The following is a 14,971-nucleotide window of genomic DNA, read 5'->3' as shown; positions in this document are numbered from 1 at the left end:
CATTTTGTATATATACCACAACTTCTTTATCCGTTCATCTATTGAAGTATATTTTGGTTGTTTCCATGTCTTGGCCACAATAAATAAAGCTGCAGTGAACATGGGAGTACACTTGTCTTTATGTATAAATGTTTTCAGATTTTTTGGGTAGATACCCAGAAGAGGGATTGCTGGGACATAAGGTAAGTCTATTTATAATTTTTTGAGGAACCTCCACACTGCCTTTCATACCGGCTGTACCAATCTGCATTCCCACCAAGAGTGTATGAGGGTTCCTTTTTCTCCACAGCCTCTCGAACACTTGTTACTGTTCGTCTTGTTGATGATAGCCATTCTAACTGGGGTGAGGTGATATCTCATTGTGGTTTTTATATCCATTTCTCTGATGATTAGTGATGTTGAACATTTCTTATATGTCTATTTGCCATTTGTATGTCCTCTTTGGAGAAATATCTCTTCAGGTCCTTTACCAATTTTTCAATTGGGTTGTTTGTTTCTTTGTTGTTGAGTTGTATGAGTTCCTTGTATTTTTTGGATATTAGCCCCTTATCGGAGACACTGTTTGCAAAAATCTTCTCCCATTCAGTTGGTTGCCTCTTTATTTTGTTGATGTTTTCTTTTACTCTGCAGAAGCTTTTAAGTTTGATGTAGTCCCATTCATTTATTTTAGCTTTTACCACTCTTGCCTTTGGAGTCAAATTCATAAAATGCTCTTTGAACCCGAGGTCCATAAGTTTAGTACCTGTGTTTTCTTCTATGCAATTTATTGTTTCAGGTCTCATGCTTAAGTCTTTGATCCATTTTTAATTAGTTTTGCTACATGATGACAGATAGTAGTCCAGTTTCATTCTTTTGAACATGGCTTTCCAATTCTGCTAGCACCATTTATCAAAGTGGCTGTCTTTTCTACATGTATGTTTTTTGCTTCTTTGTGAAAAATTATCTGTCTATACTTATGTGGGTTTATTACTGGGTTCTCAATTCTTTTCCATTGGTTTATGTGTTTGTTTTTCTGCCAATGCCATGCTGTTTTGATTATTGTTGTCCTGTAGTACAAGCTAAAGTCAAGGAGTGTGATACCTCCAGCATTGTTCTTTTTTCCCGGATTGCTTTTGCTAGTTGGGGTCTTTTGTGGTTCTATACAAATCTGATGATTTTTGTTTTATTTCTTTAAAAAATGCCAGTGGGATTTTGATGGGGATTGTACTAAAGATTGCTTTGGGTGATATGGCCATTTTAACTATGTTGATTCTTCCCATCCATGAGCACAGAATGTCTTTCCATTTCTTGGTGTTGTTTTCAATTTCTTTTAAAAATGTCTTATAGTTTTCAGCATATAGGTCTTTCACATCCTTGGTTAAGTTTATTCCTAGATGTTTTTTTCTTTTTGTTGCAATTGCAAAAGGAATTTTTTTTTAATTATTTCTTTTTCTGAGATTTCATTGTTAGTATATGGGAATGCAATGGACTTTTGTACGTCGATTTTGTAACTGGAAACTTTACTGTATTTGTATTGTTTCTAATAGCTTTTTGGTGGTGTCTTTAGGGTTTTCTATATATAGCATCATGTCATCTGCAAAGAGTGACAATTTAACTTCTTCATTCTTAATTTGGATGCCTTTTGTTTCTTTTTCTTTCATGGTGGTTCTGGTGAGGACTTCCAACACTATGTTGAAAAGCAGAGGTGATAGGGGATAGCCCTGTTATGTTCCTGAATGTAGAGCAAAGAGCTTCAGTTTTTCATCATTCATTATGTGATTAGCTTGGGGTTTGTCATATATGGCCTTTATTGTGTTCAGGTATTTTCCTTCTATACCTATTAAGTGTTTTAATCATAAATCGATGTTGTATCTAGTCAAAACCTTTTTTCTGCATCAATTGATATAAACATATGATTACTGTTATTTATTTTGTTTATGTGATGTATCACATTGTTTGATTTGCGTGTGTTGAACCATCCTTGTGCTCCTGGGATGAACCCCCTTTGGTCGTGATGAATAATCTTTTTAATATATTGTTGCATTTGATTTGCTAGTATTTTGTTTAGGATTTTTTATCGATATTCCTCAGAGATATTGGTCTGTAGTTTTGTGTTTTTGTGTTATCCTTACCAGGTTTTTGTATGAGGGTAATGTTTGCCTCATAAAATGAGTTAGGGAGTATTGTTTCTTATTCTGTTTTTGGAAGAATTTAAGTAGGACAGGTATTAGATCCTCTTTGAAGGTTTGGTAGAATTCACTAGTGAAGCCATTTGGTCCCAGACTTTTGCTTTTGTGAAGGTTTTGGATGACTGACTCAATTTCCTTACTGGTGATTGGTCTATTTAGATTTTCCAGTTCTTCATGATTCAACCTTAGAAGGTTATGTGTTTCTTAGAACTTGTCCATTTCTTCTAGGTTATTGAAATTGGTGGCATATAATCCACATAGTATTCTTGGATGATCCTTTGTATTTCTGTGGCATCCGTGACAACTTCCCCATTTTCATTTCTGATTTTGTTTATTAGTATCTTTTCTCTTTTTATCTTAGTGAGTCTAGCCAAGGGTTTGTCAATTTTATAAATCTTTTCAAAGAACCAGCTTTTTGTCACATTAATTTTTTCTATTGTCTTTTCTCTATTTCATTTAGTTCTGCCCCAATTTTTATTATTTCCTTTCTTCTTTGCTGAATTTGTGTTTCATTTGTTCTTCTTTTTCTAGTTCTTTAAGGTGTAATGTGAGGTTATTTATTTTGGATTTTTCTTGTTTCTTGAGATAGGCTTGTTATGATAAATTTCCCTTTTAAAACTGCTTTCGCTGCATCCCCAAAATTTTGGTGGGATGTGTTTTCATTCTTATTTGTTTCTATATATCTTTTGACCTCTCCTCTTATTTGTTCTTTGACCTGTTTTTTCTGTATAACTATGTTGTTTAATCTCCACGTATTTGTGGTTTTACCTTCTTTCTTTTTGCCATTGATATCCAATTTCAAAGCCCTGTGATCAGAGAATATGCTTGGTATGATTTCAATCTTCTTAAATTTGGTAGGCTAGTTTTATGTCCCAATATATGGTCTATCCTTGAGAATGTTCCATGTACACTAGAAAAAAAAATCGTATAGTCTGATGTTTTAGGATGAAGTGCTCTGTAAGTGTCTATTTTGTCCATTTCATCTAATGTGTCATTTATGGCTGCTATTTCTTCATTTTCTGTTTGGATGATCTATCCATAGCTGTCAATGGTGTATTTAGGTCCCCTACTATAATTGTGTTTTGGTCAATTTCTCCCTTGAGTTCTGTTAGTAGTTGCTTGGTGTATTTCGGTGCTCCCTGATTGGGAGCATAACTATTGATGACTGTTATGTCGTCTTATTGTATAGTCCCCTTTATCATTATGAAATGTCCATTTTTCTCTTTTGTTACCATTTTTATTCTGAAGTCTGTTTCATCTGATATCAGTATGTCTACACCTGATTTTCTCTCTATACCATTTGCTTGGAGTATCAATTTCCTCCCTTTCACTTTGAGTCTGTGTTTGTCCATGTAGCTGAGATGTGTCTCTTGGAGGAAGCATATGATTGGGTTTAGTTTTTTTGACCCAATCTGCTACTCTGTGCCTTTTTATTGGTGAATTCAGCTATTTACATTTAAGGTGATTATTGATTTGTGAGAATTTCCTATCATTCTATCTTTAGTTTTCTGGTGAGGCTGTTTCTCCATTGTTTCTTTGCCAATTTTTGTTGTCTATTATTTCTGTGTGGTGGTATTCTATGATTTTTCCCTCTGTTTCTTCTTTTATTATGTTATATATTTCAGTTCTGAATTTTTATTTTTTGAATCATTACCATTAAGTTTATGTAAAAGAAAGTTTGATATTTGGAGTCCATTTTCTTCAGCATGTTTACTTTCTCCATTCCCATACTCCAGTTCAGGTCTTTACTCTTCCCCTCCGCCCCCTTTTATGTTTTGGTTGCCACAAATTATCCCTGTTGATGCTGGTCGAATATCCTCCTTCAGTATTTCTTGTTGTGTAGGTCATGTGTTAGAAAATTCCCTCATCTTCTGTATATCTAGAAAGGTCTTTATTCCTCTTTCATATCTAAGGGAGATTTTTGCTGGATATATTATTCTTGGCTCATAATTTCTCTCTTTCAATAGTTTGAATATTTGGTTTCACTCCCTCCTGGCTTGTAGAGTTTCTGCTGAGAAATCAGATGATATTCTAATGGGCTTTCCATTGTGGGTTACCATCTTCTTTTCCATGGCTGCCTTGGGGATTCTTTCTTTGTCGTTAATTTTTGACAGCTCGAATACAATATTCCTTGGGGAAGGCCTGTTGGGGTTGAGGTAATTAACTGTTCTATTTGCTTCTTGGATTGGAGGATCCAGTTCTTTCCACAAGTTTGGGAAGTTCTCATTGACCGTTTGTTTGATTATACTCTCTGTTCCCTTCTCTCTTTCTTCTCCTTCTGTTATGCCCATTAATCTTATGTTGCTCTTTCTGATGGAGTCAGAAAGTTCTTGTAGAGTTCTTTCCTTTCTTTTAAGTCTCAAGTCTCTTTCTTCTTCCATCCGTGTCATTTCCAGATTTCTATCTTTGATGTCACTGATTCTTTCCTCCATCTGGTCAACTCTACTACCTAAGCTGGCTATTTCATTCTTCATTTCTTTTATTGAGTTCGTAATCTCCAGAAATTCTATTTGGTTCTTTTTTAAAATTTCAATCTCTTTGGTGAAATGTTCATTTTGTTCTTTGATTGTGTTTCTGAGTTCATTAAACTGCCTGTCTGTTTCCTTGCATCTCGTTGAGTTTTTCAAGAACTGCAATCTTGAATTCTCTGTTGTTTAAGTCACATATTTACATATCTTTAAGTTCATTTTCTGGAGACTTTTCATTTTCTTTCTGAGCTGTTTTGTTGCCTTGGTTATTCATGGCAATTAATGATTCATTATTTCTCTTCTTAGACATCTACAGGAGTGGGTTCTGCAACAGGTTGATAGAAAGAGGTCCTTCTTTTGTTTTCCAGTAGGTGTTGGTACAATGTTTTATTTTCTCTCCGACTGCAGCCTTGTATTCCCTCTCACTATAGTGTTATGTTTTTTCTGCACTATTCTGGCTTCTTAAACAATGGGGGGATTCCGTGGAAGGTGGGCTTTTCCTCTGTGAATAGTTCGCCTGGGTCATATGGCGCCACCTCTGTTGGGAGATGTGGAGAGCTTCTGAAGTTTCAAAGCTCCTTCTGCACCAGATTCAGAGCCTGTGTGTGTTAACAGCTCTGTTTACTCCTGCAGGGATGCACCCAGTTAGGTGGGGACAGGGGCGGGGTGAGTTATGAGAGGTGGCCCAGAGCAATGGTGGCGACCCCCACCACAGGCAGTCCTGCTTCCACAGCACCCTCACCTTTGCCGGAACTAGTTGGGCTGTGAGTCCATGTCTGCAAACCACAGTTCTCAGAATTGCAAACATTCTGTTCTTTTGATCTGACATTGCTACTGTTCTGCTTCTAGCACTGGGCAGGTGGGTGGGGCGGGGCAAGCTCTGTGAGGGAGGAGGCGGCTAGTGTTAGTGCCTAAGGCTTCCATTCTCTGCTAGGCATGAGGGTTTAAACCACTGTTTTCAGCCTTCTTTTCTCAGTCTTTGCTCCAAGATCTCTGCCGTGAGCATTGGGTTCAGCCATGTTATATGCTGTCCTCTCAGGCCTGTGAGCCTAAAGCAAAGTCCTAGCATTCAAAGGTCTTCCCTCTCCCACAGCTCTGGTAGTTCCAGGATGCTGCGAGCTTGGAGCACCGAGGTAGTTCTGTGTCCTGCACCCACACTACCCTGTCTCCGCAATTCTCCCTTCCCTCCTCCCTGGCTCGTACAATTTGCCCACCTTTAGATGATTTCAGTAGTGCGTCTCTTGATTTTGCCTGTCTGCTGTGCAGGCAGTCCTTTGTGGACTTATAGTTGTTCAATTTGTTATAAATTCCAGGGGAGATTTCAAGAGGCTCACCTCACACCGCCATTTTTTATGACATCACAAACTCCATTTCTTTACATAGTCTCACCCTAAGAATTAACGACTGAGTGATTTATATAAAATCATTAATGTGATAAGCCATCTATAATAATGTATAACTAGAGACAATTAAATACATACGATGTGTAAACTAAGAAATGCTTCTCTGTGAAACCAGAGTATGTCATATTGTCCTTCGGCATATATTATGCCACAATATAAATACATTTTGAAATATTTTTCATACCTTAAACGTTTAGAAGATTAACACTTTTTTAAAAATATGTGTTGCATTTGACTGACATTTATGGGTTATATGCTAAAATTAAATTAGTAGTTGAAGCTGTGCATACAAGCAATCTGAGTTTCTGGATTTAACAAGAGCCTATCTCCACCGCCATTTTCTCCATATTTTATTAGCCCAATGAGCTAGACACTGTGCCACACACTTAAAGTACTTTACTGACATATTTAATCTGTGCAATAATCCTATGGTATGGATCATATATCACCGATTTTAAAGCTGAGAAAGATGAGTTCCAGAGAATTGAAGTAAGTTATGTAAGGCCACACAGATAATCTAAAGCAGATCTGAATTTCTAATGAAGATTTGTCTAACTTCAAAGCTCATGCTTTTAATATTATCTTTTACACTATCTTACTTAAATGAGTATGAAATAATTTCTTTGTTGTTTGTATTGGCAAGGGGTCTGTATTTCATCACACAGAATAATTTCACAATAATATAAAAAGTTTTCTTACACACGATAAAGAGATGAAAATATTCATATATATTTTCATAACCAGACTTTTTGTTGTTTGGAAAAATGAGCTAATAGTCAAGTTTATTCACTTAGGAAAATAAAAGTGGGTGAAGTAGTGAGTAACTTTTTAATGTGATATTTTCACCAGCAAGGGTGGACTCCTTTTCTTCTCTTCAGCACACTTAATTATTGATGCTTAATTTTACTGAAGAAAGTAATTTCATGAATTTAGAACTCTACAATTAATGGCCAATGTTTTTCTCAAGGTGTTAGTTTTCCATTAATGAGCAAGTGTTCTGCTTGATTTACTGTATAAACTGAAGTATACACTCTTAAATTAGGTAAAATCTCTGATTGCAATCCTAGCAGAAGGTAACGCTAGACACCTATTTAAATGATCCATAGTTTTTTTTATTATTATTAAACACAATTATATTGCCTACAAATATGTAGTAGTCATCAAGACTCATAGTATATGTATTTTCTACTCACCAAACAGAATCTTATGGCTCACGGGTCACTTTTTGTTGCTAAGAATTATCTTTGCCAATTAATAGATTTTTCAATGTGGAGTTTAATGTAATGAGGCTAATTTTCATATATTCTTACATAGTAAAACTATTTAGACAATTTTTTGAAATTATTTCTTCATCATATTCAAGCTTTGGAAAGCATATACCACAACTACAAACATATGTGCTATATCAACACACAAAACAAAGGTTAATTTTCTGATGTAATGTTTCCTCCCAGATGGAGCTACTACACTGCCTTTCATCAGCATTTCCATTTAGTATGGCGGAAATTAATTGTGACCAATTCAGAATCCTAGAGGTTATAGAAATCTGTTTCATCTTCCAGCTTCTAAACTAAAATATGGTTAATTCTCTCCCATCCCAAGTGTGATGGTGTTCAGTTTTCAAACGGTTTCTTCTTTCCATATAGAAACATGACTAAAGACTGTAATGATAAATTATAGGAACATCACCTCTTTATGCAATGTTGGAATAAAGTCAAGATTGGTACCCAGTATTCTTTTGGGAATATTACCTAATCTGAGCTTCCCCACATGTAGAGGATCTTTGGTGCTTTGCCAGCCCAGCATCAATAACTCCTCTTAAGCTAATATCATATTAATTAACCTGACATCATTTGGGTAGAGTGGACTTGTTTCCATTCCCACCTCTTCCACTTGAGAGGTGAGCATAGACCAAGGCTTAGAAAACAGATTTCTGGCAGACAAACCCACATTTGGAGAATTCCATGTTTGGAAGATGCCAGAACTCACATCTCTGAGCCTTGTGTACCCCAGGGTCCTAGATTTCAGTTAGTGACATGCCTCTTTTAAGGTATTTCCCACAGCCAAATACTGCCTGTTCTGTCATTTACTTATGTAATACTTTTTTCTAATTTGATTTTGTCAACTAAAATTTTATTTTGAAATCATTTTAAATCCACATACTTTTGTAAGAAATAGTATAGAGATCTTATGTATCCTTTACCCAGTTTTCCTCAATGGTAACGCACTGCAAAACAATAGTGCAATATCACAACTAGGATATTACACTCATACAATCTATCAGTCTTACTTAGATGTCCTAGGGCTTATTTGTATGTGTATTTAGTTGTATGTAATTTAATCACACATATAAATTTATATATCCAACACCACAGTCAAAAGAGAGAATATTCCCATTACTGTGAGGATCCTTTGTGTTACCATTTTATAACCACCCCTGCTTTTACCCTGTTTCTAAACTCTGGCAATCACTAATCTGTTCTCCATCCCTTTAATTTCATTATTTTTAAAAAATGCTCTATAAATGGAATCATACTGCAGTCACTTTTTGTAATGAGCTTTTCTTCACTCAGCCTAATTCTGTGGAGATTCCTCCAGGTTGATGTTCATATCAGTATTTCGTTCTTCGTTATTGCTGAGTTGTATTCCATGATTTTGATACATTATAGTTTGTTTAACCATTCACCTGTTAAAGGACATGTGTCTTCTTATGAGTTACTTGAATATTTTTCAAGACTTCATTATAATTTATTTATAATGTTTTTGATTGTATCATTTGGTATAATTTTCTTAGTGGTTGCTCTCGATATTATAATATATGCATGTGATTCATTATAATCTGCTGTCAATGTTTCATAACTTCAAGTGAAGTGTGGAAACCCTATTGCCATTTCGCCCCATTGCCTTAATTACTGTTAACATATTGTTGTCTTTAGTATTAGAAAGTATTATAATTTTTATATTGTCACTTATGATTTAGAAATTTAAAGAGAGTAATTTATTGTATATACTCATATCTGCTCTTTGCATTCTTCATTCTTCATTCCTGATGTTCCAAGTTTTTTTTTTTTCTTTTTTCTTTTATAATTTCTTTTCTATTTAAAGAAACTGTTTTAGACATTCTTTAATGGTAAATCTGCCAGTGACAAATTCCTTAATTTTCTTTTGTCTGAGAATTCCTTTATTTCCCCTTCTTCTTTGAAGGATAGTATCGTCAGATGTAGAATTAATAGTTGACAATAGTTATTTTTTAGCACTTGAAAAATGTTGTGACACTTCCTTCTTGCCTCTAACTCTTCAGATGAGGAATTTGCTGTCATTCAAATTAGTGTTCCCCTTTATGTAATGTGTTAGTTTTCTCTGCTTTAATAATTTTTTCTTCGCCTTCCATTTTCAGAAGTTTAAATATGGCATGTATTAGTATAGCTTTGTTTGAATTTATCTTATTTGGATTCACTTAGCTTCTTGACCCTATATGTTATGTCTTCTGACAATTTTTTCCTGGAATCTAAGGAGTTTCAGCCTTTCTTTCTTTGACTATTCATTAGCCTCACTCTCTTCTTTCTCTTTTTTTGGGACTTCATTGTTTGTTATTGTGCTACAGGTTCCTGAGGCTCTATTCACATTTTTTTTTTCCAGTCTGTTTTTCTCTCTGTTGTTTAAATTGGGTAAATTCTAGTTGTCTCTTCTTAAGTTCTCTGAACCTACCATCTACCATCTCCACTCTACTGATAAATCCTTTAGAGCGTTTCTTATTTTAGTTATTGTACTTTTCGGTTCTATAATTTCCTTTTGATTATTTTTACAGCTTCTATTTCTTTGCTGAGATTCATTTATTTCATTTGTGTCAAGAAAATGCTTGTGGAAGTATATTTATGATGATTGATTTGTCAAATAATTCCAACATCGGATTTGTCTTGGCATCAGTTGATTGTCATTCAAGTTGTGATTGTCCTGGGTCTTGGTGTGATGGGTACCATGTTTCCCTGAAAATAAGACCAGCTCTTATATTAATTTTTGCTCCAAAAGACACATTAGGGCTTATGTTTAGGGGATGTCATCCTGAAAAATCATGTTAGGGCTTATTTTCCGGTTAGATCTTAGTTTTGAGGAAACACGGTAAGTAAGTGAGAGACGGCTCAGAATCAGTAGGGAAGGAAACCACCTCCCCCGGCTGCTTATTATCGGGGTGCTCCTGATTAATTCCCCCTTACTGGTGCCACTTGTTGGTAGTGTTAGAATTTCTGTTTGAATTGGGGAGAAACATGCATACCTGAAATACCTTCTCTTGGTATTTTGGGAATCAGAAGACCCTGCAGTACTGGAGTCCAGTTCTAGAGTTCCTAATTAGTAAATACTTTCCCTTCAGTGCTGGAGTTCCTAATTAAAAATCTTTCTCTTTCCACCTTTCAGAGTCCTCATTTGGTTTCTTGTGTTATACCTAGTTATACTTTGTGGGAAGTAGCAGGGAGAAACAAGTCTATGCCATCTTCTCTGGCCCAGAAGTCTCTAATTTTATTTCATGTTGATTCAAATTATTTCATAGAATCATTTTAAGAGTTAAGGCCTAAGTGATTTCTATAATTTATGAAATTATCAGTATGATATCACTGATATTGCTATGTATATCCATATTCTTTTCAGCCATGTGAATAATAAGTTCAATTCCCTTAAATTAGATTTGCTTGTTGAAATATATATCTTGAATATAGTATTCTTGGATGCAAAGCTACAGAGTTCTCTAATGCAAAAGAGCTATATTTTGAGGACCTTATAAATTTGAAGGGAATTTTCTGGAATTTGGGACCTGATATAATCCGTTTACCTCAGATTGAAATCATCTTTCCTGGTATTAGGTTGGTGCAAAAGTAATTGCAGTTTCTGCAATTATTTTCAACCTTTTAAATTGTAATTACATTTGCACCAACCTAATAAGATCATATTTTCATATGATTACTCAAATATGGGAACAATGGTGCAATGGGGCAGAGGTTAATCAAATTTGATCAATAGTGGGCACTGAAATGTGTATGATGACTTAAACAGACACTGTGAAAATGACTTTAAGGCCAAAAAATTGTTAGTTCCAGGAAAATGCACTGTTGAGGGCTAGATATAATATCAGGAGGGTCAAATCTCTGCAGCACTCTGTAAGTTTACTAAATTGAATAAATCAAAACACTTCCTCCTAACATGATGAGCTGAAAATTAATTTTGTCTTTCCTGCATTCAGTCAACTTCCCAATATCAATATTCCTTGAGATACTTTAGTCTTTTTTTGCACACACAGGAGAATGTTTATGTCTGATTTGCTTGGATGAATTTCAGGTTGTTACTCATACATATAGGCCAAATCCAACTCTAGGGATTTTTTCTCTGCTGTGGGATTCACAATTAATTTGGCTTTAGAACCACTGAAAATGGCTGATTACTACCAATATCCTAGTATATTTTCAGAAAATACTGTACCAAATTCTGTACACAAAGGTGTTGAATTGGGCTTAAGGCATGCCACACTATTGATTTGAGTAAGGATGGATAAGCTCAGATTCAGAAAAATATTCATATGCATATGTGACTTTGCAAGCAAGTATCTACTCTCAAAGTTATTACTGGAATTAAAGGCAAAAAGTTAGCCATCACTGCCTACTTTAGAATTAATATATGGCAGGTTAGCCAGTGAGTGTGACTTTGGTGTTAAATCCCTAACCATAGTCAGTGCCCACGGGACAATGCTCTGTTTCAACAAGTCATCTGCTGAGGGTCAGAAAAGGGAGACTTGGAGATTCATAAGCATTTAAGTTAAAATTATGCCAGGACACTTTTCGGTCATCAAATTATGAGCACTGAGTAAATCAGTAGCACTAGTAGGTCCTTAAACTCTTGTTATCAATGAAGATAATCAGAGCTTAGGAAAAAGAGATGATGATATGAGCCATTGGGTAATAGGATCCCATCATAAAGTCCTCAGATGGACTTAGGAAGTGCGATTTGACTCGTGCTTGCCCGCTGAGTAATGGACCCAGGTAAGTGACAGGTGAAGTCCTAGCTGGAAGAGACCCAGGTTGGAAATGTGACTGGAGACTACCCTCAAAGATTTCTTCCCAGTGTGGCAGAGTCGTGGCATAAATTAACTTTACCACAGAGAGTAAAAGACTGAGTAAGGAAATGGAGATGATCCCGTGTTTTACTGGTATAACAAACAGTTGTCGTGGCTGATACCACTGACGTCTTGCTTTGGGTGGCAGAAAGGGAGCAGTGGTGAATAGGGTGTGAGTGCCAACAGCGATATCTTTGTTCCCAGGAAAATTTTCCATTTCCCTTTTTGCCACAGAGGATTTGATGTTTGATTATTTAGCTTCATCTTCTTCCCTCCCTTCCCACCCCTGAAGAGGATAATGTTTGCTACTTTAGCTAGATTCTTTGGCTTTTCAATGCTGCAAATTGAAACAGAAATGGGGAAAAGATTCATAACTCTAGAGTAGAGAAAACTGAGAATGAGTTAGGCTTAGCAGTTAAAACAATTTACACAATCCTGTGCTGAGAAAGAGCAAAGCAATTAGGAGAAAAAGTGAAAGTCAGACTAACTGGGGGAGCCCAGGAGATTATGACATGAGGAATATAGTGGAGGAGCAACTAAAGAATCTGTGGGAAATAGTTGGGACAAGAAAGAGAATACATAATTGCAACAAATTGCATTTTCCAAAGATGGCTATGGAGTCTCACATCTCACAGGCTTTTCTGTAATGTGAATTTGACATTTCCCTATCAAGTTGGGGAGTCATTTCCACTCCTCTGGAATCTGGACAGGCTATGACAGCTATTTGACCAGCAGAGTACATTGGAAGGATTTTTTGTGACTTCTGAGTCTAGGTCAGGAAAGACTAGGCAGCTTCCACCTGTTTCTTTTGGAACATTTGCTCAGAACCCAGCTGCTGTCTTTCAGAACCTGGCTTTCATCTTATGAGAAACCCAAGTACATGGAGACATAGCAACTGGGTGCCTCAGTCAACAACCTCAGCTGGACCCAGACTTCGCGTCATTCCAGCCCAGATGTCAGATATGAAAATGAAGAAGTTTCTAGTGCAAAGCCAGCTGATGATCAAGGTTTTGTATAGTAGACACAGCCATCCTTATTTCACCCTGTCTGAATTCCTGACCTACAAATCTGAAGATTAAATGACTGTTTTTCATGCCATTGATCTTGAGGTGGTGTGTTTTACAACAATAGATAACAGGAACTGTAATGCTGTGCATTTGTATTCCTTTAATGAATGTGATGAGATTTAGTAAAAATGGAATTATCTTTAATTATATTTGGCTGTTGAACGATGTTTATTGAAAGTTGTGTAGCTTGGAGCCCATACCACACAGACTGTATATTAATGTAATGAACTTGATTTTTAGTTCAGTTCAACTAGCATTTGTTTAGTGATAAGCATGTAAAGCACTCTAATCTTGATGGCATCATCTATTTAAAGGGCAAGTAGTGTTATTCACATAATAGTCCTTAAAGGGCCACTTTCCAGCTTTAAAATTTTAATTTTTAGGAAAGAAAATGGTTCATGGCCACACAGATATCCTTTTGCTGCAGACATTATCAAAACTTGTGCCTTATTGTTGGTGGAAGAATTATGGTAACTATTTCACAGAAAACTAATAACTTTGAATTTCCTCATAACACGTCAAAGTGTAGTTTGTGAAAATTCAAGTTACTATGAAAAAGCACCTTGTATTTGTTTGTGACTTGATTTTTAACACCTTTTAAACTGCTCAAAGTTTTGATTATTAATGCTTTAGGCAATCTCTTCTTCTCATGCTACTCCTACCACATGGCATCAAATGCCACTGAGCTGGGAGCCAGAAGACCCTAGAACGGTCAGTGAGCCACTTTCAGCATCACCTTTAAAATGATCTCCAAATTTCATTTTCCTCCCAAAGCCAATAGGAGGTGGAGGCAGGCTGCTACTTCCTAGCTCAGTGAACTTGGGTAAGTTTCTTAAAGTCCTTTTGCTTTAGTAGCACACCTGTGATTCAGTTTAGCATCTGCCAGGAACTGTTACTGGGAATTAAATAGGAAGTTAGTAACCTAGTTTAACAGGCAGTGGAGAGTTAATGTCATGCTGTAGACTGCAGGGGTGTCCAAACTTTTTTCAACGTTTTTCACCAAGGGCTATATGCAGTAAAATACACAAACAGCCGGGCCACTCACTCGAGGTGAAGTTCGTATTGCCTCACCTGGTTTATTTAAGTAAACTAAATATATTTTTGGAATTTATGTGGGCTAATAAAAAATGGATCACTGGCCGCAGTTTGGACACCCCTGACTAGATTCTAAGAGAGCTTGGCCAGCCCAGCTAAGAATGCAGTTGTGCTGGGACAGTGTCAGTACAGACAACACTACAATACTAGTAAGGACCTCTCACTCAGGATAGAGCTTCCCAGCTTTTGCAATAGGATGCAATAGAAGAAGGGGCCCTTTTCATGACTGGAAGAATCTGAAGGAAAGATTTCAGTAGATGGAACTGAATAACTGCAGAGGAGACTGAAAATCTGTTAAAGATTATTTAGTTTAATTTTGTGGGCTATAACTTACTTGGTGGGGGTTTTCAAATTGTAATATGTAGTATATCTATATACGTGTGTGTGGATATATTTATAATTTTTGATATTAATTGAAGTATATTTTGTGATATTCTTGAATAATTAGAGTCTCTTAAGCAATAACAAAGAAAGGAATATATTAAATGGAATTCTGAACCAAATTGTCAGCCACAGAAATCAAACAATGGTATTAATGGCATATAAACAAAGAAAAATTATGAAGAAAAAAATCTTAAATAGTGTGAATGAATTAGACAAAGATACATTGGGATTTCAAACAAAATTTTAGCATCCAATATTGGTCTACATTTCTTTGACTTTCATTAGT

General features: G+C 35.9%; 1 protein-coding gene across 1 annotated transcript in view; it reads left to right on the top strand.

Annotated features, from left to right (window-relative positions):
• Positions 1 to 14,670, top strand: part of CLVS2 (clavesin 2) — a 128,227-nt gene extending 113,557 nt beyond the window's left edge. Inside the window, exon 8 of the transcript XR_016020189.1 lies at positions 12,986 to 14,670. The gene's annotated coding sequence lies outside the window, so the exon portion shown is untranslated. The remainder of the gene's footprint in view (positions 1 to 12,985) is intronic.
• Positions 14,671 to 14,971: the final 301 nt, after the last annotated feature.

Source organism: Rhinolophus sinicus, chromosome 2 (assembly GCF_057876585.1).
Source record: "Rhinolophus sinicus isolate RSI-liver-muscle chromosome 2, RSI-T2T, whole genome shotgun sequence".
NCBI classification, from domain to species: Eukaryota; Metazoa; Chordata; class Mammalia; order Chiroptera; family Rhinolophidae; genus Rhinolophus; species Rhinolophus sinicus.
Note: the sequence above shows the minus strand (reverse complement) of the source record. Positions and strands in the feature narration are given on the sequence as shown.